The following is a 27,827-nucleotide window of genomic DNA, read 5'->3' as shown; positions in this document are numbered from 1 at the left end:
AACAGAGGATGAGATGGTTGGATGACATCTTCGACTTATCAGACAGGAGTCTGAGCAAACTCTGGGAGATTGTGAAGGACAGGGAAGCTTGGCATGCTACAGCGCATGGAGTCACAAAGAATCGGACATGACTGAGGGACTGAACAACAAAATAAATGGGTAAAACCATGAGGCAAACAGGGGCTTCAGAGTGTTGCAAGGAACTGGATGGAACTGAATTGAACCACATTTAGTGCTTTTTAAATCAGTGCCCAGTCCATATAAGAATGTTGACTTAGGTAGCCTGGCTCAATTCAAGCACAGAAGAGATCATCTCAGGAGAAATAAACCCAGTTTCCAGTTCTTTCCTTCTGAGCTATCAGATCAGCAAGAGGCAGCCCCTGGAATAGAGAAAGGTGATGATCTAAAGCCACGCTGCTCAGAGTGTGCTCCTGAGCCAGCAGCTTCAGCATCACCTGGGAGCTTGTTTGAAGTGCAGCCTCTCGAGCCCCACCCCAGACTTCCTGAATCAGGACTGACATTTTAGCCACATCCCCAGCTTATTACTTTGCATGTTACATTTTGAGAAGCACTGTTCTCGTGCAGCTTACTCAGGACTCTGAAGTCTGTAATGGTGTCTTTGAGGCCATCTACACGTTTACTTGCGAAACACTTACCAAGCATCTTCCAAGGAACAAGGAATGTTCTGAACACTGTGGAGACCCAAAGAAGCTCATGACTTTGTTTCAGTCTTGAAGTTTAAAGTAAGTGAGTGAGAGGAGGAAAATAACACATATGTACATGGAAACTAATGGAAAAAATAAATGTCATAACACGTGACAAAACAAGGGTTGGGAAAGAGGATGGGTCATGTTGGATCAGACAGCCAAGCACTGTATTTAGGAGCTGGAGCTGCAAAGAGCTGAGCTGATGGGGCCAGAGCAGGAGCAGGTGGTCTGATTTAGTCCCAGTACGTGGGTGCCTGCTTGGTCGCTTGTGTGCCTGCGTGTGCTCAGTCGCTTCAGTCCTGTCTGACTCTTTTCAACCCATGGACTCTAGCCCACCAGGCTCCTCTGTTCATGGTATTCTCCAGGCAAGAATACTGGAGTGGGTTGCCATTTCCTATTCCAGGGGATCTTCCCAACCCAGAGATCGAACTCGGGTCTCCTGCATTGGGAGGCCCTTAGTCCCAGTACCTCCCCCTGAAATGTTGTATATTTTCCCACTTAATGGCTACCTCTCCCTCCTACCAGGTGACGGATCCTCATTTTTCTTCTCTCTTTTTATCCTCCAAGAAAATCTGTCACTGACTCCTTCCTTCATCATGTCTTAAATGAATGATCTCAGCTTGAAGTGTAGTCCTTTGGGCCAGATTCTGATGGACATCAAAGCTTTCTGATGAAGTAGAATTCAAAGACGCTGTTAGTGTATTGCAAATTCCCTTTTCCCCCAAAGATTTTTCATCACACCACTTAGGCCATCGCTCATTCTTTCTGTGTCTGAAGTTGACAGAAGAGATCCTTTTCTTTGAGAGGTGGCACAGCGTGGTAGTTAGAGGGCAGTTTCTGGAGGCAGACCAAGCTGGCTCTATAACCTCGAGAAGGTTTCCTAACCACTCTGTGCCTAAATTTTCATGAGAACAAGAGTCACCTGGCATGTGTTTTAAGGACATCATTTCCCAGGACTGTCTCCCCAGAATTCTGATAGTATGGATGTGAGTGGTCCCTGGAATTAAAGTGTTTTAACAAACACCCCTTATAATCCCTACTGTCAGAGAAGTTGAAGACAGTACCTTTGCTGATATACCTGTCCTCCCTGGAAGTGGATAAGAAAGTTGGAGTTGTCTTATCTTTTCTGTAGGGAGTCAGTGTCTGTTTTTTGTGCAAGCTGTGCTGAGAATCTGCACACACTGAAGGAGGCAATGATGCACAGTGAAAAGCACAAAAGCTTTGGAGTCAGGCTGGCCTTGGTCCTGCACGCGACTCTCTCCTCCTGATGGTGTGATGAATACTGTGTGGAGAAGAGCTGATGCCTTGCAATTCCTGGCGTGCAAAGTGGTGTGCTCTCAACAGAGCCTTCCCAGGGCACAGCGGCAGCAAGGAGGCAAAACTGAAGGAATGAATGTTCCAGTCTAGGAGCTTGAGAGGGTTTGGCCAGGGAGTAAGTGTAACCAGGGAGACAGGGATCAAGGCATGAGATGCAAATGAGGCTGACGAGGTCCTGGAGTCAGTGCAGGGGAAGAAGGCAATAGAGCTTGGAGGGCTAGCTGAGGTCAGAAGGTGCGGGCGTGTCTCTAAGATCTCCATGGGTGTGGGTCAGAGTCTGAGATCTCTGAGTGGAGAAAACAAGTGACACCAACCATTGGGAGGCCCTAGTGACAGCCAGCTAGGGTGGAAGCTGTTTGTTCGATGCCCTCTTTCATGATGAGTCCAACCACAGCATGAATGCCCAGTGTTTGTGTGGACTCAGATGGGCTGCCATGATTGGCTATGTGGGTTGTGTACTGCCCAACCCTAGTGAGCACCACTCACTTTGTAGTTTGTGTAAAGAGCATCTTCTTGAGTTGTCCACTACACAACCTATACACTCATGCATGGCAGCCATGATCACTGACAGCCTAGGACTAACAGGGTGGCTTGTTTTTGATTCATGCCAGAGCAGAGGTACCAGGACACCTTACCCAGTGGGCACCCTGGGACCCCTGCAGTAGGCTGGCAGTTTGGAGAGGGGCAAAAGAAGGAAATAAAGAGTTGCCGGAGTTTGTTACACCAACACAGGCGGGTGGCCAGAGTAACACACTCAGATCCAGACAGAGCCACATCTAAGAGGTCCGATCTGCAGGAAAGGGTAGGTCCATTATTTCCCTGTACCACTGGGCATGCTCAGATTTTAGCCACTGCTCAACACTCACCCATACACGAACATGGAGCCTTCTTGTCCTCCTCTTTCCTTTATTTTCCTCCTTGATATTATCACCATCTAACATTCTATTGGTTATATTTTTTAAAACTAATTCCCCCAACTAGAATGAAAAATCAACTAGTCCCTGGCACACAGTTAGCATTCAATAAATAATCGTGTCCTATGGAAGGAAGGAAGGCTGGAAGGGAGGAGGGAAGGAGGACTACACAGGTCTCTGAGTTTAAGAAAAAAGCTCTAACCTAGGCCTGAGGGTACAGGGAACAAGTCCATCTACAAAAAATAAAGAGCAGAAAGAGCTAAATAGAAGGTTAAGGTGTTTTTCAAATATGTTCAAGGAAGAACTGCTGCCCCATTGGGATGTCTAGGTAGAAATCCAAGCATGAGCCCTGTAAAGAAGGGTGCAATTCCCTCGCTGATCTGATGAAGGAACTGCACACTTCCTTCCAGAAATAGAGTCACAGATGTAGAAAACAAACTTGCAGTTATGAGAGGTAAGAGGATGGGGAGGGATAAATTGGAAGACTGAGATCAACTAATGCACACTGCTATCTATAAAATAGATAACTATTAAGGACCAACTGTATAGCACAGGAAACTCTACTCAATGCTCTGTAATGAGGACTTCCCTGGTAGTCCAGTGGTTAAAACTCCACCCTCCCAGTGCAGGCAGCCCAGGTCTGATCCCTGGTCAGGGAGCTAGATCCCCCATGCCACAACTAAAGATTCTGTGTGTTGCAACTAAGACCCATCACAGCCAAAACAAACAAACAAACAAAAACACTCTGTAATGGCCTATATTTGAAAAAAATGTTAAAAAGAGTGGATATATACATATGTATAACTGATTCACTTTGCTGTACAACTGAAACAACTTAGCATTATAAATCAGCTATACACCAATAAGATATTTTTAGAAAAAGGAAGGGTACATTTCCCAGGGCACAGAGTTTCAGGGTCCCACTGAGACCCTGTCCTAGCCCCAGCTCCCTCCCGCTGTGATCTGTCTGCTCAGGAAGCAGCCTGATGATGTCTCCAGGACCCACAGCCCAGGGTAGGTTTGCCCGCAGCAGAAAGGAGAGGGCTGGTGGCTAGGCTGTCCAATCCCTTTTGTAAGGAGCATCGCGGGTTTGCTGCTGAAATGAGCTCTCTGTATGATTGCTGAAAACCGGGGATGTGATGACCTTTAAGCAGAGCCCACAGCACATTCCTGAAGACGATTGCCTCCACCACCAACGGAGCACACAGACAGACAAGTGAATAAGCAAACAAACTGCTGCCTGTTGGGATGCCAGGTGCTGGATGAGTGTTAATTGCATGAACAGTTTCATCCGCCTGATGGCTTTGATTTGTGCGTTGGGGTGTTCCATCAAGATTTTTTAAACACAAATTGATCTCTGTTAATTCATGCGTCAGCGCTGAATATTTTGACACGCGATACCTCCTCCCTTTGGAGAAGCCGTGCACGCTGGCAGGCCAGTAGAGCTCAGATAATCTCCTGGCTTTCTTCTCTGCAATGTTCCCTGAGCCCAGAATTCCTGCCTGGACCTCTCTTCTTGAGATTCTTCCTACACTCCTTAGCCTGTTTTTCTCAGCTCCTTATTCTTCCTTCTGCCCCAACTGTCTTGCCTGCTTCAATTTTTTTTTTGGCTTTTCTCTAGTTTTGGGGCACAGGCTTAGTTGCCCCGTGACATGTGGGATCTTAGTTCCTGCATCCCCTGTACTGGTAGGTGAATCTTAACCACTAGACTGCCAGAGAAGTCCCTTGCCCTCTTCAATTTTTGTTCCAAGACCTAGTTCTTTCTCCTACCTCCTCAGCCCTAATCCATTCATCTCTCTCATCCCTTCCCCACTCCAGTTTCTTCTTTCCTGCATCAATAAAACCCACATCTTGTCTCCACGCTCTGCTACCCATCTCCCTTTTGCAATCCTATGTCCCTCTCCTCAGCTGCCACCTTCTACCATTACCTCTGCTTCTTCTCCTTCTTTGCACTGCAATTTCCTCTTATTTTAGCTTCTCTCTCTCTCCCTGGCCTCTAGGCTCCTGCTCAGCCAGCCTGTGGGTAAGAGACACTCCCACTCAGAGAACTGAGATGGAGGAAGCAGCTACTAAAATGTGATTGAGAAAATCCTGACCTTGTTCCCCGTTGCAAACACTGAGCAGTGTCCCCAGAGGCCGGGAACACAAACTCAGAGCATAAAAAGCACACCCAAATCCCAGTCTCCCCAGCAGCCTCCTGTCTGCAGGCAAGCAGAACCACGGAAGCGCAAACTCATGTCTCAGCAAATTACCTTGGTCATGCACTCTGAGTAGCGATTAGCATTTATCAGAATAAAATATCTGCTGGATGAATGAATGACTCCATCCATAACCCTGTACACAGAACAGAGCTTCACATCAGCATGCCTATTCGTTTACTAATGATCAATTATGGACCAGCCAAATTAGATGTAAATCTAAAGTCATGACAACAACCATCATAAGACAAATCTATAACATATATATATCAAGGTAGCAAGATGCAAATGGACCTCCTAACCTATTCCCCAAGCAGTTTTGCATTGCTATCTCATTTCATCCTCCCCGAGCCTCCAGGGGACCTCACCCTGCCCTCTACACTCTCTGTGCTGGTCATACCAGGTGTCTCCCCCCACATCTCAGAGGCTTTCTCAGCTCCTGCACCTGCCTGGAGGGTTTATTCCTGTCATCCCTTCCTAAACTCTTCTTTTGTTAATTTTTATTGGAGCATAGTTGCTTTACAATCTTGTGTTAGTTTCTGCTGTACAGCAAAGTGAATCAGCCATATGTATACAAATATCCCCTCTTTTCTGAATTTCCTTTCCATTGAGGTCACCACAAAGCGCTGAGTAGCGTTCTTTGTGGTACACAGTAGGTTCTCATTAGTCACCTCTTTTATATATAGTTATCAATTAGTGTATATATGTAAATCTCAATCTCCCAATTTCTCCCGTCCTCCCTTTTCTCCCTTTAGTGTCCATATGTTTGTTCTCTATGTCCATGTCTCTATTTCTGCTTTGCAACTAGGTTCATCTGTACCATTTTTCTAGATTCCACGTATGTACATTAATATATGATATTTGTTTTGCTCTTTCTGACTTACTTCACTCTGTGTGACAATCTCTAGGTCCATCCACATCTCTGCAAATGGTGCAGTTTCATTCCTTTTTATGGCTGAGTAACATTCCATCGTATATATGTACCACATCTGCTTTATTCATTCCTCTGTTGATGGCTATTTAGGTTGCTTCCATGTCCTGGTTGTTGTAAACAGGGCTGCGATGAACATGTGCATGCAATGCACATGCAAGACATATGCAATGTGTCTTCTGGAATTACTTGGGTTAGAACCCAGAGAAAACCATAATTCTAACCTATTCTTAATGTTCATCATTTAAGACCCAGCTTAAATGTTACATCCATTCTAAAGCTCTACACAGCAGAATTTCTCATTCATTCCTTTGTTGAGTGTTTTGACGTGCTGAGCACTTTGCCAGGTGCTGCAGTTACGACCCTGATCAACAAAGAATGATCCAGTCCTTGTGGCCCTCGCTGGGATCTGTGTTCCCCACAGTGTGCTCTCAGCACTTCACTGACTTCTGGCTCACCCACCATGTTGTTCTTGCTTATGCTGCAAGAGGCGTTGTACTTAAGTCACCCATATATAATAAATGTCAGTTGAATGAATGAGTAAATGAATGGGGAAATGGAGTCTTAGGAGATTAAATGATTTGCCCAAGATTATACTATTTGGGGGGCTTCCCTCATGGCTCAGTGTTAAAGAATTCGCCTGCAGTGCAGGAGACGTGGGTTTGATCCCTGGGTGGGGAAGATTCCCCTGGAGAAGGAAATGGCAACCTACCCTAGTCTTATTGCCTGGGAAATCCCATGGACGGGGATTTATAGGCTTACAGACTGTACAGGTTTACCTCCACTTTCTCCAAGTCCATGGGATTTCACGGCAATGTCTGAATTACCCTAGGAATTAGATTTGGAGATAGAGATTTGCAAGGTTATTTTAGGTCCCCGAGCTCTCAGGAACAACACCTGTGAAAGAGCAAGGGAAATATGATGGGGTAGAGAGAAAGAGCTTAAACTGTGATGTTCTTCACTTTGGCATTCCCATGAGGAGCTCTGCAGGTAAAAAGTAGCCTTGTGAGCCTGTCCCTCATCCAAGGGAAAGGTGGACCTCTGGACTCCAGCATCATCCAGTCGTGGGGTAGGAGGAATAATAATGGATGAGGCAGCTTTGTTAACTGGGGACAGGGGTTGCCTGAACCCCTCAGACCTAAGGAGGGACCCAGGCATTCACTAAGGGTCTTCATACTTCACTGGTGATGTAGAGAAGTATGTTGCCGTGGCACAGAATCAAGCTCCTCCCACCATTTCCAGCGGCTCCCTGATCATCCAGTTCAATGCCAGACAGAGGTGGACCCCCAAGAATTGCCTGTAGAATTGAACCATGTCCCAGTGGATTCATGGGTCTTTCAGACAGTCTGGTTATTTCATTGTCTTACAGATGAAGAATCCGGAAGGGTCAAGAGTCCTATTCAGAGATGCACAGCTTGTTCGAGCCAAGGACTAGATCCCAGCTCTGGGCCCAGGGTTTTCTTTACCCAGCCCTTCTCCCTAACCTTGGTCCTTCTGGGCAGGATCATGAAAAGCTACAAGGTAGCAACAAGCTGATTTTCACACATTAATGAACACGCTCTACCAATGGATCCAGGTTCCCACCACAGAGGGACTGCTTGCCTCTATGGAGGATGCTGGAATTAACAGTTGCTGAGGGCTCACCCAGTATTGTTTGGGAAATGTCATTTTTCACCATGAACTTCCTATTGCATCATCTAATGGAGTATTCCCAAACTTTTGTATCTGGGGCATAGCATCAAATTTGTGAAGCTAGAGGACAGGTCTAAGAGATATTTACACACCTCCATAAGCCCTCACCCTCCAGTGACCAGGGGTGTGGGCTCCAACCCCAGTGCCCACATTCACACACACGGTGTGCTCACCCACTCACAGTGGTTGCCAGCCCCTCTGAGCATCATCACTACACCTCCACCCTCCCAGGCAAGGACTGATTTTGAGAAGTCCTGCAGTGTCTGATTGTGAGCTCACGTGGGCCACATTACATCCTGGGGAGCCTTCATGACACCCAGGACACCTGAACTGAAAGGCATTTTGGAAACATCCCCCTGGACTGCCATGCCTATCATCGCTAGAGGATGGCCCCACTGCCGTGGGAATCCAGGCTCCGATTTAGGGTAGGAGAACCTGTGCCCTTGTCAGGGGAGAAATTATGACATCACCAGGACATCACAGTCCTGCCCTGGGCAGATTGAGGCTCCCAGGATATGGCTCAGGGGAATGGATGAGCGAGGTCTCTGAGATTAACTCTCTTAGCCTCAATTTCTTCATCTGAGAAGTAGGAATCAGTAACAACTCTGACAAAGCATAGTTTGGAGATTTATGCCTTTAAGTGTCATTGTCATTACGTGTTTAAAAAAATCATGTGAAAATTCCAAGGAAGAAAATGGTAATAATAATGATCTGAAATCCTACCATCTTGAGATAACTGCTATATTTACCTTTTGGATATTGAACCCATGAGCCTCTTTTTATGAGCACATATATCTTTGTGTTTGGGGCAGATGGAATGATAAAGTTTATTAGATGCTTAGCACATGCTTGGCAGATAGAAACATTCAATAAAGTCAGACTAACTACAGCCTCCTCTCACCATCACCAGATCGGGAGACCACATCCAGACAGAGACGGAAGCAGCTTAGAATTTGGAGCAAGAGTACATGGATTTGAGTCCAGATTCTACACCTTAGGTGATGGGTCATTGGAAGAAGTCCTTCAGTGTCTCTTGGTGTGTTACCTCATCTGAAAAATGTTGTTGTTTAGCTGCTAAGTCATGTCTGACTCTTTTGCAACCCCACAGACTATAGCCTGCCAGGCTCCTCTGTCCATGGGATTTTTCAGGCAAAAATCCTGGAGTGGATTGCCATTTCCTTCTCCAGGGGATCTTCCCAACCCAGGGATGGAACCCCCATCTCCAGCATTGGCAGGCAGGTTCTTTACCACTGAACCACCAGGGAAACCCTCTGAATGAGATGATGACAATTGTTTTGTGACAGCAGCTGCCATTAGGCTGCCTCAGATGTGAGTCTTGGCTCTGCCACTGAATAGCTGTGCGACTTTTGGGCAAGCTTTTTATTTTTATTTTCTTTTACTCTCTTAGCCTTGGTTTTCTCACACATAAAATGCTGTTAATAGCCTACATCGTGGGGATCCACCAGGGATGAAATACACATGACACTCAGTACAGACATTGGCCCATAGCCAGTCCCCCATAAATGCAAACAGGTAGCAGAAGTATAAGCAGCAGGAACAGCAGTGATCCGTTATTGCTAGACTAGAATGAAACAATGCCAATAAAAATTTTGAAAATTGCCTTACACATATTTGTCATTATTACCCGTATCACCTTATGCCATACATGCATGGCCATTTGATTAGGAAAACTTATGAATCACAGTAGACATTTCTTGCACAGCAAAAAGTGTAAAACAGACCAGAGAGATTTTAGGGTCACTGTCAAGCTAAGAGTGTTAACATTTCAATTTAAGCCTCCTCCTCATTTTTTATTCTTTCTTTCCACAAACACCCACGTAACATTTACCTTTTGAAAAGCATTTTGCGAGTTGCTTTAAAGAATAGATACATGTATATGTATTACTGAATCACTTTGTTGTACATTGAAAATGAATACAGCATGGTTAATCAACTATACTCCAATAAAAATAAAAAGTTTAATTTTAAAAAGGCTGTGGGGAGAATTAAAAACTTCACCTCTTGTCAAGGCTCAATTCTGGGCAGTTAACGAGTGGGCATTACCTCCTTTAATCCCAACAGGAGAGATCATTGATCCAGACTCCATCCTGCAGATGAAGAAACAGGTATATGGGAAAACATGTGCCCAAGGTCACAAATCTGAGGAGGTCTCAGAGTCATGTCTTTGAGCCCAGGACCTTTGCACTCCGCCACATAGAAGCTCCTAACATGGGTTACACACCAACTGCCAGACCTACCACACCTACACAGCTCAAAACCACACCACGGCAGGAGCATTTTCCAAGCCCTTGTGATTTTTAAAGATAGGTTTTTCTTTTCTGTAAATGAGAAATATAAAGGTGTTACCAGACACCCAAGCAATCTATGAATTCAAAACACCAGTTGTGACATTTTTCAATTTTTGACTTCAAAATATTTCCTTCTGACTGACAACCTCTAAAAGCCCACTTCTTGGGTGGAGTACAATTAATCTCTGTTATTTTGACCGCCATCGGTACAAATTCACCACCGTCTCACAGCCTGGAAGTCAGCAAGTCTTCTAGCTGCTCCCCACCTCTGTATCCTGGTGTATGCAGAGCAGAATGGAAGCAGGGGCAGAGGGGATGGGGACAGCGGCCCTGGCCCAGGGCCGTGTGTATAACACTTAAATGCAGGAGGCAGCGTGGGACAGGGAAGGATGGGGTCAGGGAGATCTGAGGCCAGGACCTGCTCCATCACTACCAGCTGTGTGAGGGGAATTCCCTGGAGGTCCAGTGGTTAGGACTCTGCGCTCTCACTGCTGAGGCCGGGGTTCGATCCCTGGTTGGGGAACTGAGATCCCACAAGTCAGGTGGCATGGCCAAAAAACAAAAATACACTACTGGCTGTGTGACCCAGAACCCATCCTTAAGGACTCTTCATTTTCCCATTTGTGAAGTGAGACTAAAAGAAGTGATAAGCGATGTCCTGTGAAACATTTAAATACGTAAAAAGTCATTTGTAAACTGTGAAGGGTGATGATGATGTTTATGATGACCATCACTCTTAATATCTGTGCACATGCTCTGACTCCCTCTTTGCCATTGGTACAGTCAGGCACACATCTGAACCAAAGCCACCCCTTCTGCCTTGTGGTAACTGTGTTGTTGTATACAAGGTTATACAGGAGACTCACTCCTTCCTGCCTGGGAAATGCCAAAGTTTAAAGCATCAAGTTTGTCTCCTCCCCAAACCTCATACTAGCCCTTGGCTACACTACTGAATTGTTTAGTGGGCAGGACCTCGTGGGAATTCACCAGAGGTTGCCTGGTTCCTAACCTGGCAAGATGTCCCTAAGAGTCTCCCTGCTCCCTGGAGGGCAGGGTCCCCCTGAGGATTCTGCATCAAAAAGAAGCTGTTTCATGTGACATTACCAAACTGACAGCCTGTTTGCATCCTGATGTGTTTCATAACTTTGCAAGGACTCAGTTTGCCCATCTGTCCAGTGGATGATGGACTAGCAGATCTCAAAATGCCTTCCTCCTGACATTCTATGTTCTCTGTTCTGTCTGTGAGGATTTTTTCCCACCTATTCCACTCGCAAGGGGGGAAACAGACTGGCATACGAGGGGAGGGAATTATAGCCCCTAGTGAAGTCCTAAGGCTTCTCCCTTCTCCTTGCTCATCACTCCCCTTGCTAAACACCGAATGGCGAGACCTGTTTATTTCCCCATCACGTGGCATGAAGCCCAGGGGAGATGGAAGGCAATCCTGGCTCTGGGATTGACTGGCTATATGAAAAGGTGCTCAGTCTCTCTGTAACAAGGGATAATAACAGCACCTAGCTCATGGATTTGTTGAGCAGAATAAGTGAGAATAATGCCTGAGAAGTGTAAACATCATGTCTGCTGCTGCTAAGTCACTTCAGTCGTGTCCGACTCTGTGCAACCCCATAGACGGCAGCCCACCAGGCTCTTCTGTCCCTGGGATTCTCCAGGCAAGAACACTGGAGTGGGTTGCCATTGCCTTCTCCAATGGATGAGAGTGAATAGTCACAGTGAAGTTGCTCAGTCGTGTCCGACTCTTCGCGACCCCATGGACTGCAGCCCACCAGGCTCCTCCATCCATGGGAGTTTCCAGGCAAGAGTACTGGAGTGGGTTGCCATTGCCTTCTCCAAACGTCATGTCTGGCACATGATAAATTCTAAATCGGTATGAGTTGTTGATGTTATTATTAGATCATCATCATCATCATCTTTGTCAGTCAGGGTTCAGAGAACAGAACCAAATAGGAGATAGATAGGTAATAGATTTATCATCTATATATGGATTTACTATAATAGATCCATTTACACAACTGTGGAGTATAATAAATGCAAAGCTTTGTAGAGCAGGCAAGCCAAGATCAGGAGCAGGCTGGAATCACCAGGACATCAGCTGAAATTTGTTGTCCACAAGCGACAGTCAGGAAGGAAGATGGGGGAAGAATTGCAAACCCAGAGGCTGTCTGGAGTCTCGGAGTTCAGGGAAGGCCTAAGCTCTCTCTGAAAATACTTTGCTTATTAGACCTACCCAGGCTGACCTTCCTTTTACTTAATTTAAGGTCAACTGATTAGGGACTTTAATCACATCTGCAAAATGCCTCCACAGCAGCGCCTAGATTGGAGTTTGAATAACTAGGATGCTACCAATGGCCACCTTTCCCCCCTGGCTTCTAAGACCCAACTCAAGTGTTAGGTTCTCCCAGGAGGCCTCCCTTGACCTCTCAGATTGAGTGCAGGGCACGTCTCCACATTCAACCCCCTTGTCACAGTGTAAGGATGTGGGTTTCTCCCCATCAGATTTAGAGCTCATCTCTCAGTTTATAAATCTCACTGAGCACCTGGTGCAAGGAGGCTCTTAATCCACCTTTGCTAAACTGAACAGACCTAGGGGCTGTCAGAAGGCCCAGAGAGACTGGCTTCCTCTTCCTGCCACTCAGGAGGCAAGCATACAAATGCCAAGATGGAGTCGGGACTGAAAGGGCTGCATGAAAATATTTCATCTTGGGAACACATCGCACGTCTGAGTTCATTCACAGGGATGGAGTGAACAAAACGGGAGTGATGAGGGAAGGTTCTCAGCTTCTCCAACTGATTCACTGCTTATTGTGTCTGGAGAGTCGTTATCAAATCTATGGCTCAGAGGTGGGGAGATGCTTGCTCAAAAGCCACTAGTCTTAGGAGGAGAGGTAAGTCAGAATTGTTAGTGTTGGGCTGATTTTTCACCGGAAGGGAGGAGGGAGGAGAGCTCATGAGAGTCTAATGTGTTGATGGCATGGGTGACGTACACCAGAACGATGCCTTCTCCCAGCGGGCTCAGATGAGTCTAAACGTATGTCTTTCTGAGGATCCCCACTAACAAAAAGAATACGGGACTGCCCTGGTGGTCCTGTGGTTAAAAATATGCTCTGCAATGCAGGGGACACAAGTTTGAGCCCTGGTAGAGGGACTAAATCCCACATGCCCCTGCACCCCAATTACTGAATCCACAAACCACAACTAGAGAGTCTGTATAATGCAATATAAGGTCTCACACGTGGCAACTAAGACCTGACACAGCCAAATAAACATTTTTTAAAAAGAGAAAAATTACAAAGGAACAAATGTAAAATTAAGTACAAATATGAGAAAAAATGAAAATGAGAAATCATTACAACAGACTACATTGAAAACTAGCTGGCATATATTGTAAACAGAATATCTAGAAAAATAAGAATGTTTTTATTAATTAGCTGCTTGACCCACCTCTCTAATACTTTCTTACTACCTTTTATGACTTCATCCTCTGTGGTTGCACCTTCATAGGATAACAATTTTGTGATGCAATTTTCTAAAGGGTGAATATAAATATAAGCCCTTTGTCTTGCCTGGTTGATCAAAAATGATATTATTGAGAGTTGGGATGTATCAAACACAGATGGTACCATTGTGTGCACGACTGTTACATGCAGATGCCTTGCAAAGTCAAGAATTCTGATGTATTCTATTTTGCAAGACTCCAGAAAACAAAAGAAGCGGATGGTCTATAATGACACAAATATATCAATATACACACTAACACATTTCTGCAAGGAGGATAGGTCTGGGCTTTTTTTTTTTTTCTTGTTTTGTTTCGTTTTTTCATATTTAACTGTATAGGTCAGTGCCATTTAGTACATTCCCATTGTTGTGCAAATCTCACCATCATCCGTTTCCTGAGTTTTTCACCTTCTTAAACTGAAACTCTGTCCTGATTAAACACTAACTCCCCATCCCCTTTTCCACCTCCCCACCCCCTGACCTCTGGCATCTACCAATGTGCTTTCTGACTCTAGGAATTTCACTACTCTAGGTACCTTGTATAAGTGGAATCAAGCAGTATTTGTCTCCACCTAATGTATGCTAGAATTCATTTTTAAGGTTAATTTAATGTATGTCCTACAAACCAGTTGTACTTTCTTTGACTTTTCTTATGCTATACAGTAGGCCCTTGCCAGCCATCTACTTCACACATAGTAGTGTACATACGTCAATCCCAGTCTCCCGATTCATCCCATCCCACCCCCTTGGTGTCCACACGGTTGTTCTCTACATCTGTGTCTCTATTTCTGCCTTGCAAATAGTTTCATCTGTACCTTTTTCTAGATTCCACATATATGCATTAATATGAGAGGTTTGTTTTGCTCTTTCTGACTTACTTCACTCTGTATGACAGACTCTAGGTTCATCCACATCTCTGCAAATTGTACAGTTTTGTTCCTTTTTTATGGCTGGGTAACATTCCATTGTATATATATATACCACATCTTCTTTATCTATTCCCCTGTTGATGGACATTTAGGAAAGGTCTGTTTTGCTGAGGCATCAGTGGAAACTCTATTTTATTATATAACAATTGGAAGAATTTTCCACACACCAGGGTCTGGCTATGTATATTTCACACCTTGTCTCTCCTCTACAACCCACATGGGCGTTGGATGCTGCAGGACCCATTCATGTCCCTGTATGACCCAGCTCTGCACTTCACAATACCATGCCCAGTGGGCTGGCATGATGAGTGGCGGGGGTGGGGGAGCAGGTGTATTCTTGAGAACTATTACTATGTCAGAGTTGCCAGCAGTAACTTAACTACACACAGAGTTGACTAAAATCCCTATGGATAGATCCCACTAAACCTAAAATAGATGTATCCAAAATGCAACCTCCCCCTAGCCAGATACCACAATTGTCCAAATCACCCAGCACCCTCAACATGAAGGGACTCGTGAGAGAGGAGAAGTCAGAGTGGGAAGGGACAGTGGTCCTAACTGATCATGCCTCGGATCTGTTCATTTTGTAATTAAAAACAAACAAAAAAATTTATTTAGCTGTTTATTTGTGGCTGCTCTGGGTCTTCACTGCTGAGGCTGGGCTTTCTCTAGTTGCAGGGAGCAGGGGCTGCTCTCTAGATGCAGTGCACGGGCTTCTCACTGCGGTCACCTCTCTTGTTTCAGAGCACAGGATCTAGGCACACGAGCTTTAGTAGTTGTGGAGCATGGGCTTAGTTGCTCCGTAGCATGAAGGATGTTCATGCTATGGAGGACAAGGATTAAATCCCCTTGTCCCCTGCATTGACAGGTAGATTCTTAACTACTAGACCACCAAGGAAGCCCCTATTTTGTAAATTTTATCAAAACATATGACCACAGCACTAGGTCTTTTTGTGCAGGAGTTTGGAGGGAGCCCATAGGAGTGAGGAATCCCCTCAAGCAGCTGCAATGCTGTAAATACAGATATGCCTGTGTGTGTGTCTGTGTGTGCACGCACATAGGCACTTAATGTGGGACCATAGTCCTCTGCTAAATCTCACAGATAAAGCCTGCTCTGTGTCTATAAAATGTGGATTATAATCTCTTGTTGGTGGAATTAAACAAAACAGTGTTGTAACAGTGCTTATCTGGGTGCCCGGGCCACAGGTGTGACCAGGCAACATCATTATTAAGCATCGCTTCTGTGAGACACCCGTAACCCCTGGGGGCTCAGTACTGCTTCTGTTGTCACCATGCTCTGCGTAGCATCTTCATCTCGCCACTGTTATGCACGTCTCTTAAGGGGGAAACTTGCATTTTTGTTATGCTTGTCACTTAACCCCTATCCCCAGTTGAGGTCCATTTTGAGGGCTCTGACTTTGTCCCATTTATCTCTGAATCCTGGTACCTGTCACAGAGCGTGGAATCTTCTAAAAGCTCGGGAAAGTTTACTGGCTTTTTCTTTTCCTTGGACCCAATAAGTGTGTGGAATGAATCCCTTTGAAACACATAGCACCCCCTGCTGATTGACCTTTTCCATGAATATTCTCCTATCAGCTCACTCTGCAGGGGGCGCTGAAAGTCCTATTTCCCATCCTGCTATAGATGCCAACATCAGGCTGGACCCTGGGTGCACACTTTCATCTGCAGATGGGTCCTGTGTGTCCGCAGAGAGCACTTAGCCAGTAACAAAGGCTGCACCAAGAAGAGGGGAATAGCCCCTGGCCTCTGGGGTCTGGCAGAACCTGCTTGGTCTTTCACCCAGGCAACTTTGGAAATCATTGCTGCGAAGGGAGACAGTACGTCTCTGAAGGGGGAAACTTGCTTTTGTGAACACAGTCTGAGACCTGTGCCTGCTCCCCACCATTGGCCCATCCTCTCCCGGAGTCCTCAGGAGCACCTAGCAAGCGCCCATTAGCTGACCTGCAGTGAGATGCATTCTGCAAATCAGTCTCGTCCATACAAAGAAACCCAGTTTTCCAAAGATGTCTAATTAGCCACTCTCTGCTCAGTGAGTTCCTGTTACCATATGAAAGCATGTGTTTGCAAAGAGGAAAATGTCCCCACTTTGGCCATAGGCTACAGTTCACACATCTCATTAAATTCAGACTGAGTTAATGTCAAAGGAGTCTGATAAGTTCGGGCCCCAATTTTCTGCTGAGCCTGAACAGTGACTTGTCTACCTAAGGGAGATAAACCATCAACTCTCCCCAGCCTCGAGGCCTCCTCTTTCTCTCCCACTACAGCAAAATGACCCAGAGTTTAGGACTCAAGACAGAGTGGCCTGAGGCCAAAATCCCTAAGAACTGCTGACAGTGAGTAATGAAGGTTTCCTTTGACTGTAGCAACACGGGAAAAATGGAGTAGCAAATTTTCATTAAATGGAATTTATTAAATTTAAAGGACCATTCTTTTTAGGAGATTAAAAGCTTCTTAATTAGGTGAGTATTAAAATCTCCTTTTTATGCGAAAGGATGGTGATAGCAGATAGTAAGATTTTTAAGTGCAAAATAAAAAGTTGGTCCCCAATGCACCTTCAATTTTTTATTCATATCATAGTTCTAATTCTTGACATCTAGAAGTCTGGGAATCTTGATCTGAACTTGGAGTTCAAGGCCATCCTGCCCTTTACTCTGCTTGCTTCATATATGGGAGTTCCAGAGAGGAGAGGTCTGAGAAATCCAGTGTTCTGGGTCCTTGTTGATTCTCAGAAAGAGCGACTCAGGTCTTTCATTTCTGAGTCACATTTATGGCCCTTAGACTTGCCAGTGAGTCAAACAGCTGTTTCCACAGCCTGGTACTCAGCCTAGTCCACCCATCATAGTCAAGGTGATGCAGGCTTGGGTCTGTGGCAGCCTCTTCTCTTTCTTCCTGCTGTGTGATCTTGCCAAACCCCTTAAGCATTTTCTGATACTCAGTTTCCACACCAGGTAAGTCGAACATAGTAGCTGCCTGGTAACAGGCTTGAAGTGAAAGTGTTAGGTGCTCAGTTGTATCCAACTCTTTGCTACCCATTGGACTATATAGCCCTCCAGGCCCCCCTGTCCATGGAATTCTCCAGGCAAGAATACTGGAGTGGGTTAGCCATTCCCTTCTCCAGAGGATCTTCCCTGCCCAGGGATTGAACCCAGGTCTCCCACATTGCAGGCAGATTCTTTACCATCTGCATCACCTGGGAAGGCTTATGGTGACATTACTAACACATTTAGTCAAAACTCAGTGAACCGGGGTGGCAAGTGTTGAGTCCTCCTCAAGGAACCCTCTGTGTAATTCCAATGCTCTTTCTTTAGAGGGAGAATCTTTCATATTCTCTGACTTCTTGCCATCTTCTTAAAAAGATGTCGTGTGAGATTCATCATTCCCTCTAGAACCTGCAATTTGGGGAATTTCTCATAGTAAAGTTATTTGAAAGGACTTGTAGTGACTATTGAACCACTGGTCTAATGACCATCCCCACAAAACCCTAGTCTCCTAATGGCAGACTGCCCCCACCCCCGTGCCTTGCTGTACCACGTTCCACTCACAAGTAAAGTGATGCTCTTGGTGCTCTGGTCTCTCAAATGGAAAGTTTCTGCTGAGTTCCTGCCAAGGGCTCCTCTGGAGATATCATGGCACAGAGACTCCGATCCACACTTAGAATGACTGAATAATCTTCTCATGGAGCATTATAAATGGAAGGGACTTTGCATTGACTGGACTGGTCCCTGTGTTCTTGCTGTTCTCCCCTAAAGCCTGCACATTATGGTTTAATGACCATCATGCCTATGTATCACCTTTACCAAGGAGTCTTCGGCAAAGCTCCACTTTTGTTGAGGGCTCAAAGGAGGGGACTGTCTCCCTGGCCCCAGCCCCTACCTGCCTGCCTCCCTCATCCGTCCATTCTGTTGTCCTATCATGTCTTCAGTCTCTTCTGAGACCAATAGCCGAGATATACTGATTTTAGTATTCAAGAAAGAGATTCCAAGACATGTGCACACAGACCCCTGAGCAAAGCAGGAAGACAGCCATTTATGGAGGCTGTGAAGAGGAGCCTCAGGCCCCTTATCAGGTGGTCAGCATGAGAAGAAGTGGCTGCTAGCAAATTCTGAAAACAGGTAGCTTGGGAAATAGAACAGGGAGCAGGGTTTAGAGTCATGGAACCCCCCAGGAACCCCCCTCCAGTGATGGGTGTCCCCTTTGGTGTCTTCTAGTTTCCTTTGGAAACTAGACCTGCCAGTGAGTCAAACAGCTGTTTCCACAGCCTGGTAGTCAGCCTAGTCCACCCATCATAGTCAAGGTGATGCAGGCTTGGGTCTGTGACAGCCTCTTCTCTTTCTTCCTGCTGTGTGATCTTGCCAAACCCCTTAAGCATTTTCTGATACTCAGTTTCCACACCAGGTAAGTCGAACATAGTAGCTGCCTGGTAACAGGCTTGAAGTGAAAGTGTTAGGTGCTCAGTTGTATCCAACTCTTTGCTACCCATTGGACTATATAGCCCTCCAGGCCTCACCATCATTCCTCTCCTATACTGCTGCTCAGGACCCCCATCCTTACTTAACTTGTGGCAAACCCTTCATATACATGATTATATTATACCCATTTCACAGATGAGAGAACTGAGGCTCAGAGCCATTAAATAAGTTGGCCTGGGCCACGTGGCTGATAAGGGATAAAGCTGAAAAGTCAAATCAAGGCTGCCTAGGACCCAAGCTCTTAACTGTCAGGTAAATGGCCTCCATGGCCAAGCAGGGCTTGCTTGTCCTCCTGCACTGCTCAGAGCACCCACTCCTTAGAGCAGAGCCTGAGCCATTCCCGGGCACCTGTGTTCTGTGGGTAGTGCCCACCACTCACTTCCTGTCTCCTGAGGGTTTGCAACTGCCTAGCTTCCCCCACCGCCACTGAACCGCACCTCCACTCCACTTGGAATCTGTTGAGATTTCAGACCATTAAGTAACTTGCCCACAAAAATCCCTGAGGCTGTATTCAAGCTCAGGTCTCTGTGCCTCTAAATCTTGTGGGCTGTTCCAACAACCAGTAGTTTCTCTGCTCCATCACCTGCCCCAGAGTGATGGTTGTGTGCTTTGCACTGTTTCCCAAGAGGTGGGGATGGGTTCGCATTGAGCTTTTTCCGCTTGCCTCATTTGCCTCACTTCTGAGCTGACACACACTCTGACCACGTGGGGTGAGCCCTGATGAGAAGGCAGCATGGCCTGGCAGTAAGAGGATGGGTGCTGTAGCCATGCCTGAGCCCAGATACCCGCTCTGCCACCCCTAGAGTTGGGACACTGTGTGATTTACTCAATCTCTGGACCTCCGTTTCCTGTTTATAAAACTAAGGTAATGAGAGTCATGCTTCATAAGGTTGTGTGAAGATTAAATGAGCTGGGAAAGGAAGACATTTGAATAGTGCCTGGCATCCAGGAGGCATTCAATAAACATTAGTTGTTCTTAGCAGCATCATTCCATTAAAACCACTTCTGCGGGAGAATCCATCCTTCAGAGTGTAGAACTTACTGTGTCTGCTACTGCCCCCACATCCTCCCCCACCTACTCTCTGCAGAGATCCCGGGTCAAAGCCAAAGTCCTTAGGCTTGTCAGCCAGGAGAGCCGAAACCTTTCGCCAGGCAGGTTGCTCATTCCAAGCACGAGACAAAGGCCTGAGCTGGCTTTGCATGTAACTGAACTGATTAAGCCGCACGTTAGCTGGGGATAAAGCTTCTTACCAAATAACTAGGCTTTTGCTGAGCCAGGATGATAAATTCATTCTTAATGCCTTGATAATAAAAAGAGATTTCCCACTAGCCCCCACCCCCTGCTGTGAGTTTCCGAAGGCTTTAGGGCTTTATCCGTGTTCAACACCGCCATCTAGAGGACATCTGGAGCATAGCACCAGGACAGAGGAGATCGCTTTTTAAGTAACATCAGAATTCCAGCAATCCATAAGAGGTTCAAAGCAGACACTCTAGGAGGCCAAATGTGTTTACAAAATGACTGCCAGTAGTTACTTATTACCCTGGAAATAGCTTTCTTCTTTGATTGCATGGCCCTGCTGCATGGCTGTTTTATCAGAAGTAGTTTCAGCGATTGTGACATACGTGGCTCATTGAAATAGACTTTTTTTCTTTCTTTCTTACATTTTTTGAGCACCTCCTATGTGCATATACCTCACTAACACTGGAAGGAATACAGAAAGGATTAGCTTGACTTAAAATGTCGGTGTGGCAGACATAGAGAACAGACTTGTAAACACAGTGGGGGAAGAAGCAGGTGGGATGATTTGAGAGAGTAACATCGAAACACATACATTACCGTATATAAAAAGAATAGCCAGTGAGAGTTTGCTGTATGATGCAGGGAACCCAAAGCCGGTGTTCCATGACAACCTAAAGGGGTGAGGTGAGGAGGAAAATGGGAGGAGGGCTCAAGAGAGAAGGGATGTATGTATACCCATGGCCGATTCATGTTGATGTATGGCAGAAACCATCACAATATATTGTAAAGAAATTATCCTCTAATTAAAAATAAAATTTAAAAAATGACACTGTGGGGACAAATAAAAGAAAGATGAGCTGACTTATGAATAGCATGTCAGAGTAGCCTCGGTGCCCTGTACAAATTGCTAGCCAGTAGAGACAAAGCTTGGGGGGATTCAAAGGGAGGGGCTCACACTTCTTGAGTATCCACCATGCTGTCTGGACATTATCTCACTGAATGTCCACTCTGACCCTGTGAGATATGATAGGGGTTCCCATCTTCCAGCTGAGGACCTGAAGGCCAAGAGAGGTTAAGTCACTTGCCTGATGCTACCCAGCTGACAGATGAAGAAGCCAGAATTCCAGTCTCGACCTGCCTGGCTCTAAACCTCTATGATGCCAGGCTGTCTGCTGAGGAAGAAGAAGAAATCTGTGGGGAAATCAACTCTTGGATTATCTCAGTGGTGGCAAGTGTTTATCCCCAGGAGGTGAATCTGATTTTCAGAAATAGTCAAAAATCTCTCTAGGCCAACTCATTCATTGGATAATGGGATTTGAGGGGCTTTTTTAAGTGTAACTGTAAGGTGTGAAAATTGATTGATGCCTATCTGCTGACCAACTGGCTGGAAGGTGTTTCCAGAAGTTGGGAAAACAAACACCTGCATGGCACAAGGTGTGGCATCACGGGAATGCTTTGAGGAGAGCCCTGCCCTGCTGGGTTTCTGGTTCCAGTGTGTTCAGCATCAGTATTTCCCTTTTTACCCTCATGCTTCCATTTCTGAGGCAAGAGTTTGTTTCACAAGAACTCACAGAGGGTCTCCAAACTCTTCTCAATCCCTGCCCAACAGGAGTCATTTACCTCCATTTGAGGGGGGAGGAGATGGACTTGAGATGAGTGACTCCCCTACAAGGTAGCTCGGTGATTCCGCAGTGATGCCACTGGGATGTTGAGGACACACATACTAAAACCACCTACCGTCCTCTTATTTCCCAGGGGAGGGAGTTACAGAGTAAGAGAATTGATATTGTCATCTAGGAGAGACCTGCATTGTGGCCTGCCCCACCATGGGAATGAGAGTCAATAGAGCAGAACAGAGTCAGTGTCAGATAATAGGAAGAAAAGAGGTAGTCATGGAAGGCTTCCTGTAAGAAGTGGTGCCAAGAACCGCTTCAAGGGGAAGAAAGGGGCAATTGTGGCATCTGGATGTCTTGTTACCACACTACCTCCAAACCTGGTACCTGGGAGGATTTTTTATAATGTCCAAAGGAAATTGGTATGCCGTGGGTGATTTTTTCCCTAGCTTGTATCTAATCTGGCTGTTCCTTCTCCAGACAAAGGTAGCAGGCCAGGAACTAGCCCTTGCTCTGCTTCACAGCAGACTGGATTCAGATTTCCAAGGGACAAGTTATAAAAGTGATTTGTGCTTAAGAGAGCCAGGTCCACAGATGATTAGTGATCAGCCTCTGGATGCAGCCCAGTTGTTCAGATGGATGTACTACAGTGGGCAGGTGGAGTGGGAGGCAGGGGCGAATTTTCCTTGGCCACCACCTTTCCAAGGACCTTATATATGATGCTCTTGATGATAAGCTCCAGAATAAGTCTCCACAACTTTCCCCCAGAATCCGAGTGGTACTCTCAGCGGCCTTCACCACGACATGTGGCACAGATGAAGTCATTGAATGATGATAAATGATGACAATGGTTTTGGAAACCATCATGACTCATATACAAGCTTCTTCATCCATCCATCCATCACTCATTTGTTCAATCATTCGTGTAAGTGAGGTACAGGCAAAGACCCAGAGGAAGAAGTGTGATCATTCTGAGGAGCCCGTGTAATTCAGGGTGTCTAGAGGATAGAAGCGAAAAGCAAAGGACAAAAGGAAAGATATTCCCATCTGAATGCAGAGTTCCAAAGAATAGCAAGGAGAGATAAGAAAGCCTTCCTCAACCAGTCCATCCTAAAGGAGATCAATCCTGGGTGTTCATTGGAAGGACTGATGTTGAAGCTGAAATTCCAATACTTTGGCCACCTCATGCGAAGAGTTGACTCATTGGAAAAGACCCTAATGCTGGGTAGGATTGGGGGCAGGAGGAGAAGGGGACAACAGAGGATGAGACGGTTGGATGGCATCACCGACTCGATGGACATGGGTTTGGGTGAACTCCGGGAGTTGGTGATGGACAGAGAGGCCTGGCATGTTGCAATTCACGGGGTCGCAAAGAGTCGGACACGACTGAGCGACTGAACTGAACTGAGAGGATAGAAAATGAGGCTGGTGTTGAGAGATGGTCAGCCAGAGGGGCCAGCAGGACCAGCTCATGGACGACAGACATTGATGTGGTGGTCATGGGCGCCACTGCAGGATTCTCTGAAGGGGAGCCATGAGATCACTTTCATGCTTAGGAAAGATCCCTCAGGCTTCTGCGTGGATGATGGCATGGAGGGAGTGACACTGGAGACGGTGAGCATACCCAGATCTGTAAAGCAGAACATTTTCCAGGAATACCTTGCAGACCTCTGTTGACATCTCATTAAACAAAATTGTATGACATGGTGACACTAGCTGAGTGGGAGTTTGGAAAAGTAAACATTTTGCCTGGAACCATTACTTCTCCTCATAAACATTAGAATTCTGTTGAAGACAAGTGGAAACTGGGTGTTGGGCAGGAAACCAACAGAGCTGCCACCTGTACCATCCCTGGGCTGGATATCTCCATGGTCCCTCCAGCCAAGTCAGCCATCTGACGATCTGGCAAATTTAGTTTGTCTTGGGTACAATGGTATTAACTTCAATGACTATACAGCTCCTAATTCATTAGTGGTCTTTAATAGATATTCACTATAAGGAAATTCATACCAATGGGACAGCCCTTGATAGTTTAATCCAAGAGGACAGGGAATCCATGGGAGGCGTATCTCAAAGAACAATCCTCAGAAAACCATGGGGTGACCTTGGCATAAGTCCAAGGATTGGTGGCGATCCTGCCCAGGTATGGATGAGACAGGAGAAGAGGAAGAAGGAGACCTTCAAATGGCACAGCAAGTTCAGGGCAGAACCAGTGAAGAAGTCAGTCTTCTGACTCCCAGGGAGTATAGCAGCACATTGCACACAGTGTCTGTCTCCATGGGACTCACACTCTACAAGCGTGAGTGGTGAGACATTAGTACTCATTAACAACAAACCAGTTCTTAACTGGATGAGTTTTGCAAATGAAAGAATGTGAACAAACAGCAGAAGGTCTGTCAATACAGAATGAATGAAGGAGATCTGAGCTGAGGTCCAAAATGTGAGCAGGAGTTAAGTGGGTCTCTGTAAGAGGTCCAGTAGCAAGGGTGTGCACGTGTGTGTTTGTATTTTTTTAAAAAAAAAAGACTACAAGCTACAAGGCTAGTAAGTGTCTAAGCTGGAACTTGCACCTCAGCCTCTCTGATCCAGACCCCCCTGCACCTCCGACCCACTGCCTCAAGCCTCCCACATGAGATGGATTTTTGAATTCAACATGATAAAATACCTGGCACATTGTTGGAATCTAGGAAACATTAGTTCTCTTTCTTCTTTGTCTTCTAAAGTCAGGTTTCAGGAACGGTAGGTATGAGTGCATGAAAGTGATCTCTACTGAGGAACTCATTGACACCTCTCTTTGCTGGCTTGTGTAAAGAGGGAGGAAAGAGCCCCCACAGGCCTGGGCCAGAAACTTGGAAAAGTTCAGCCCTCAGGCAAAACCAGCTCTGCAGCATCTTGAGAAATACTAATGAAAGTTCTGTGGGGCCATGGTTTGGCGGCAGTTTCTACCCACAGGCACAGGCTCAAAGCACATCCCTACAAAGGAGGGAGATTGATATAGAAGCAAGATGCTTTATGTAGGTAGATACAGAGCTGGAGAGGAGATACAGGGTGACAGAGAAACTTGTGCACATGAGAGGGACCGTGATGCAGGCACAGACCAGACAAGATCAGATCAGGGCCGCACTTGACTCTGCCACTTACTTGGTGACCTTGGCCGAGTTATTGACCTTCTCTGGTCCTCTGTTTCCATATCAGTCGGTTGAGGAATAGTGAGGGATGCTGATAATTCCCTCTTTGTTGGCACTGATATTCACCCAGAATATTCTGGAAGGGCTACTGGTCAGTATTTATTCTGAATTCTCAGGCCGTGACTGCCATTCCAAGTAGGTGGGTGGTGAGAAATGGACTATTTCCTGCCATATTAGTAAAAAAAAAGAATGTCATATAGTCATCAGTAATTGTACCCACAGCTATGGTGAGCCGGTGAGCCCTCAAGAAACTCAGGAAGGAAAGAATATCTGCCATCTAGCAGCCATCAGCCACTCCCCATAGTGAGCCCTGAGGAAACTCAGGATGTGAAAAGAGGATACTGGCCTCAGATAGGTGAGGTGCCTATCAAAGGAACGATTTCACTGAGCCCAGACTCTTGCATCTTCCCATACATAGAAAAGTACTAAATTCCTTAACTTGAGATATCTGATTTTCCTTTAACAAACAATAATATTTTGACAATTAGACCACCTGCGCTGTGTTGTAAAAACTTATGTATATCCAAGGTGGCTCTCTTGGCTCCTTGGAGCAGTTCTCTCAGGGTGACCTGAGATGCTGCCTCCTGGACTTGAAGTCCTAAAATTCTAGCTGAATAAAAAAACATAACCATCAACTTTTAGATTGTGGATAGTTTTTATTTCAACGGTTGTTTCACTCTTACTCTGGATCCCAGAGTTGTTTGGGGCAGAGCTCTTGGCTCAGTGCCTGGCACATGGGTGCTCAGTTGCTTCAAGAGTATCTGACTGTAGCCTGCCAGGCGTCTCTGTCCATGGGATTCTGCAGGCGAGAACACTAGAGTGAGTTGAGATTTCCTCCTCTAGGGGATCTTCCTGACCCAGGGATCAAACCTGCAGCTCCTGCATTGGCAGGCAGATTCTCTACCACTGAGCCACCTAGTAAGCACTAACCATGAGAACCCTGCTGGCCCTTTTAGCAAGACCCATCCCAGGGAGCTCTCTCGCTGTTGGCCTATCAACCACAGGTGACTAAATCCTGCCTCAATAGCTAACACTTCTCTATGCCAGAAGGTGCTCTCCCAGTCAGCCGGTAGGGTCGAGGGCCTTGACAGAGGACTCACAATTGGTTTATCTTCTAGAAGACAAGTTCTGTTCTGGTCCCAGGGGGAAAATTGAGAAGCCAAGTCTACAGGTTTCAATCTGAAAAGCATTAATGCTATAAAGTATTTCAGTTCTAACCAAGGAGAGCAATAAAGCTGTGGGTACCCAGCAGATGCCGAGATGGGGAATTGCCATCGCCACAGGCTTGATTACAGAGAACTGGTTCCTGTTCACGAGGCAGCTGGCTACCTGGGTGAGAGGCAGATTTATAACCCGGAAAGGGTGGTGGAATGCCTGGGAAAGAAATTAGCATTGTTAAATAGTAGTAAGAGCTGGTGTGGAGTGAGCTTCTATAACCAACCCACCCCCACCCCCAGAATTGTAGCAAGTGCCTTATTGTCAACAAATGCATGTACCTGTTTAGTTACTCAATCATGTCTGACTCTTTGTGGGCTGTAGCCCGCTAGGCTCCCCTGTCCATGGGATTTTCCAGGCAAGGATACTGGAGTGGGTTGCCTTCTCCAGGGAATCTTCCCGACCCAGAGACTGAACCCAGGTCTCTTGCACTGCAGGTGGATTCTTCACCATCTGAGCCACTAGGGAAGCCATTGTCCATGAATAATAAGTACTGATAACAACAGTAACAACAACAACTCGAGCATAGACCAAGCTCTGCTTTGTGCCAGCCACTGTCTAGGTGCTTTACAAATATTTTCTTCCACTTACATTTTATACTAACTCCAGGAATACTGGAGTGGGTTGCCATTCCCTTCTCTAGGAGATCTGCCCAACCTAAGGATCGAACCTGGATCTTCTGCATTGCAGGCAGATTCTTTACTGTCTGAGCCACAAGGGTATCCCTCTGAGGGGATGCCTCCTGAGGTTAAGACTCTATGAACAAAGGCATTCCTGCTTCAGAAAGGAAGAACACAGGTCAAACACTGTCACTAACCTCTGGGTCCCTAGGAAGTAAGACTTCATGCGTGTCTGATCTCGGAGGGAGAGCAGTGAGCAGTCCTGATGAGAGATCTTGGTTCCCTGCACAGTAATTAAACCGGGGTTAACCTGGATGAAAGGGCTTCCCTGGTGGCTCAGCGGTAAAGAATCTGCCTGCAATGCAGGAGATGCAGGTTCGATCCCTGGGTCAGGAAGATTGCCTGGAGGAGGGCATGGCACCCCACTCCAGTATTCTTGCCTGGGAAATACCATGGACAGAGGAGCCTGGCGAGCTATGGTCCACAGGGTCGCAGAGTCCGACACGACTGAAGCGACTTAGCACGTATGCGTGCAACCTGGATGAAAATTAGGAGTCCTAGCCACCAGGCACTAGAGGCTAGAAGCCTAAGTGACCCTGGCTGTTGCCCCTATTTGAAAGCAAGAATGTTTGAAGAAGGCAAAAACTGTAAGAACAGGTACAAAGTTTCTTATTAGAGACACAGCACAATGTATGGGAAAGCACACAGGAGAACAGTTTGTTTATCCAGCTCAGAAGCAGAGCAGAGAAACACACCCAGACAGAAAGGGTAGGGACATCCTCTCTAAAGAGGAGAAATGCAGTAAGTCTGAAGCTAGGCAGAGACACACACCCAAGAGGAGTGCGGGCGTCCCGGATGAGGAGGAGGGCAGAAAAGACAGGAATTTCAAATGTGCTCCTCAAACCCCAAGTCAGAGAGACAGATGCTCTGAGTCACAGGTGCCAAGTGGCTTTC

The 27,827-nt window shown here is 46.1% G+C and overlaps 1 protein-coding gene and 1 long non-coding RNA gene across 2 annotated transcripts in view; both read left to right on the top strand.

Moving 5' to 3' along the window:
- Positions 1-27,827, top strand: part of ASIC2 (acid sensing ion channel subunit 2) — a 1,220,661-nt gene that overhangs the window by 362,542 nt on the left and 830,292 nt on the right. The window lies entirely within an intron of this gene.
- On the top strand, positions 7,202-8,837 carry LOC145540339 (uncharacterized). The gene is made up of 2 exons (XR_014078323.1): positions 7,202-8,184; positions 8,670-8,837. It is a non-coding gene; the product is annotated as an uncharacterized LOC145540339 (long non-coding RNA).

The sequence above is a fragment of the Giraffa tippelskirchi genome, chromosome 3 (assembly GCF_054371585.1).
Source record: "Giraffa tippelskirchi isolate mGirTip1 chromosome 3, T2T-mGirTip1v1.2.pri, whole genome shotgun sequence".
Classification (NCBI taxonomy): domain Eukaryota; kingdom Metazoa; phylum Chordata; class Mammalia; order Artiodactyla; family Giraffidae; genus Giraffa; species Giraffa tippelskirchi.
This window is presented reverse-complemented; position numbering and strand designations above follow the sequence as displayed.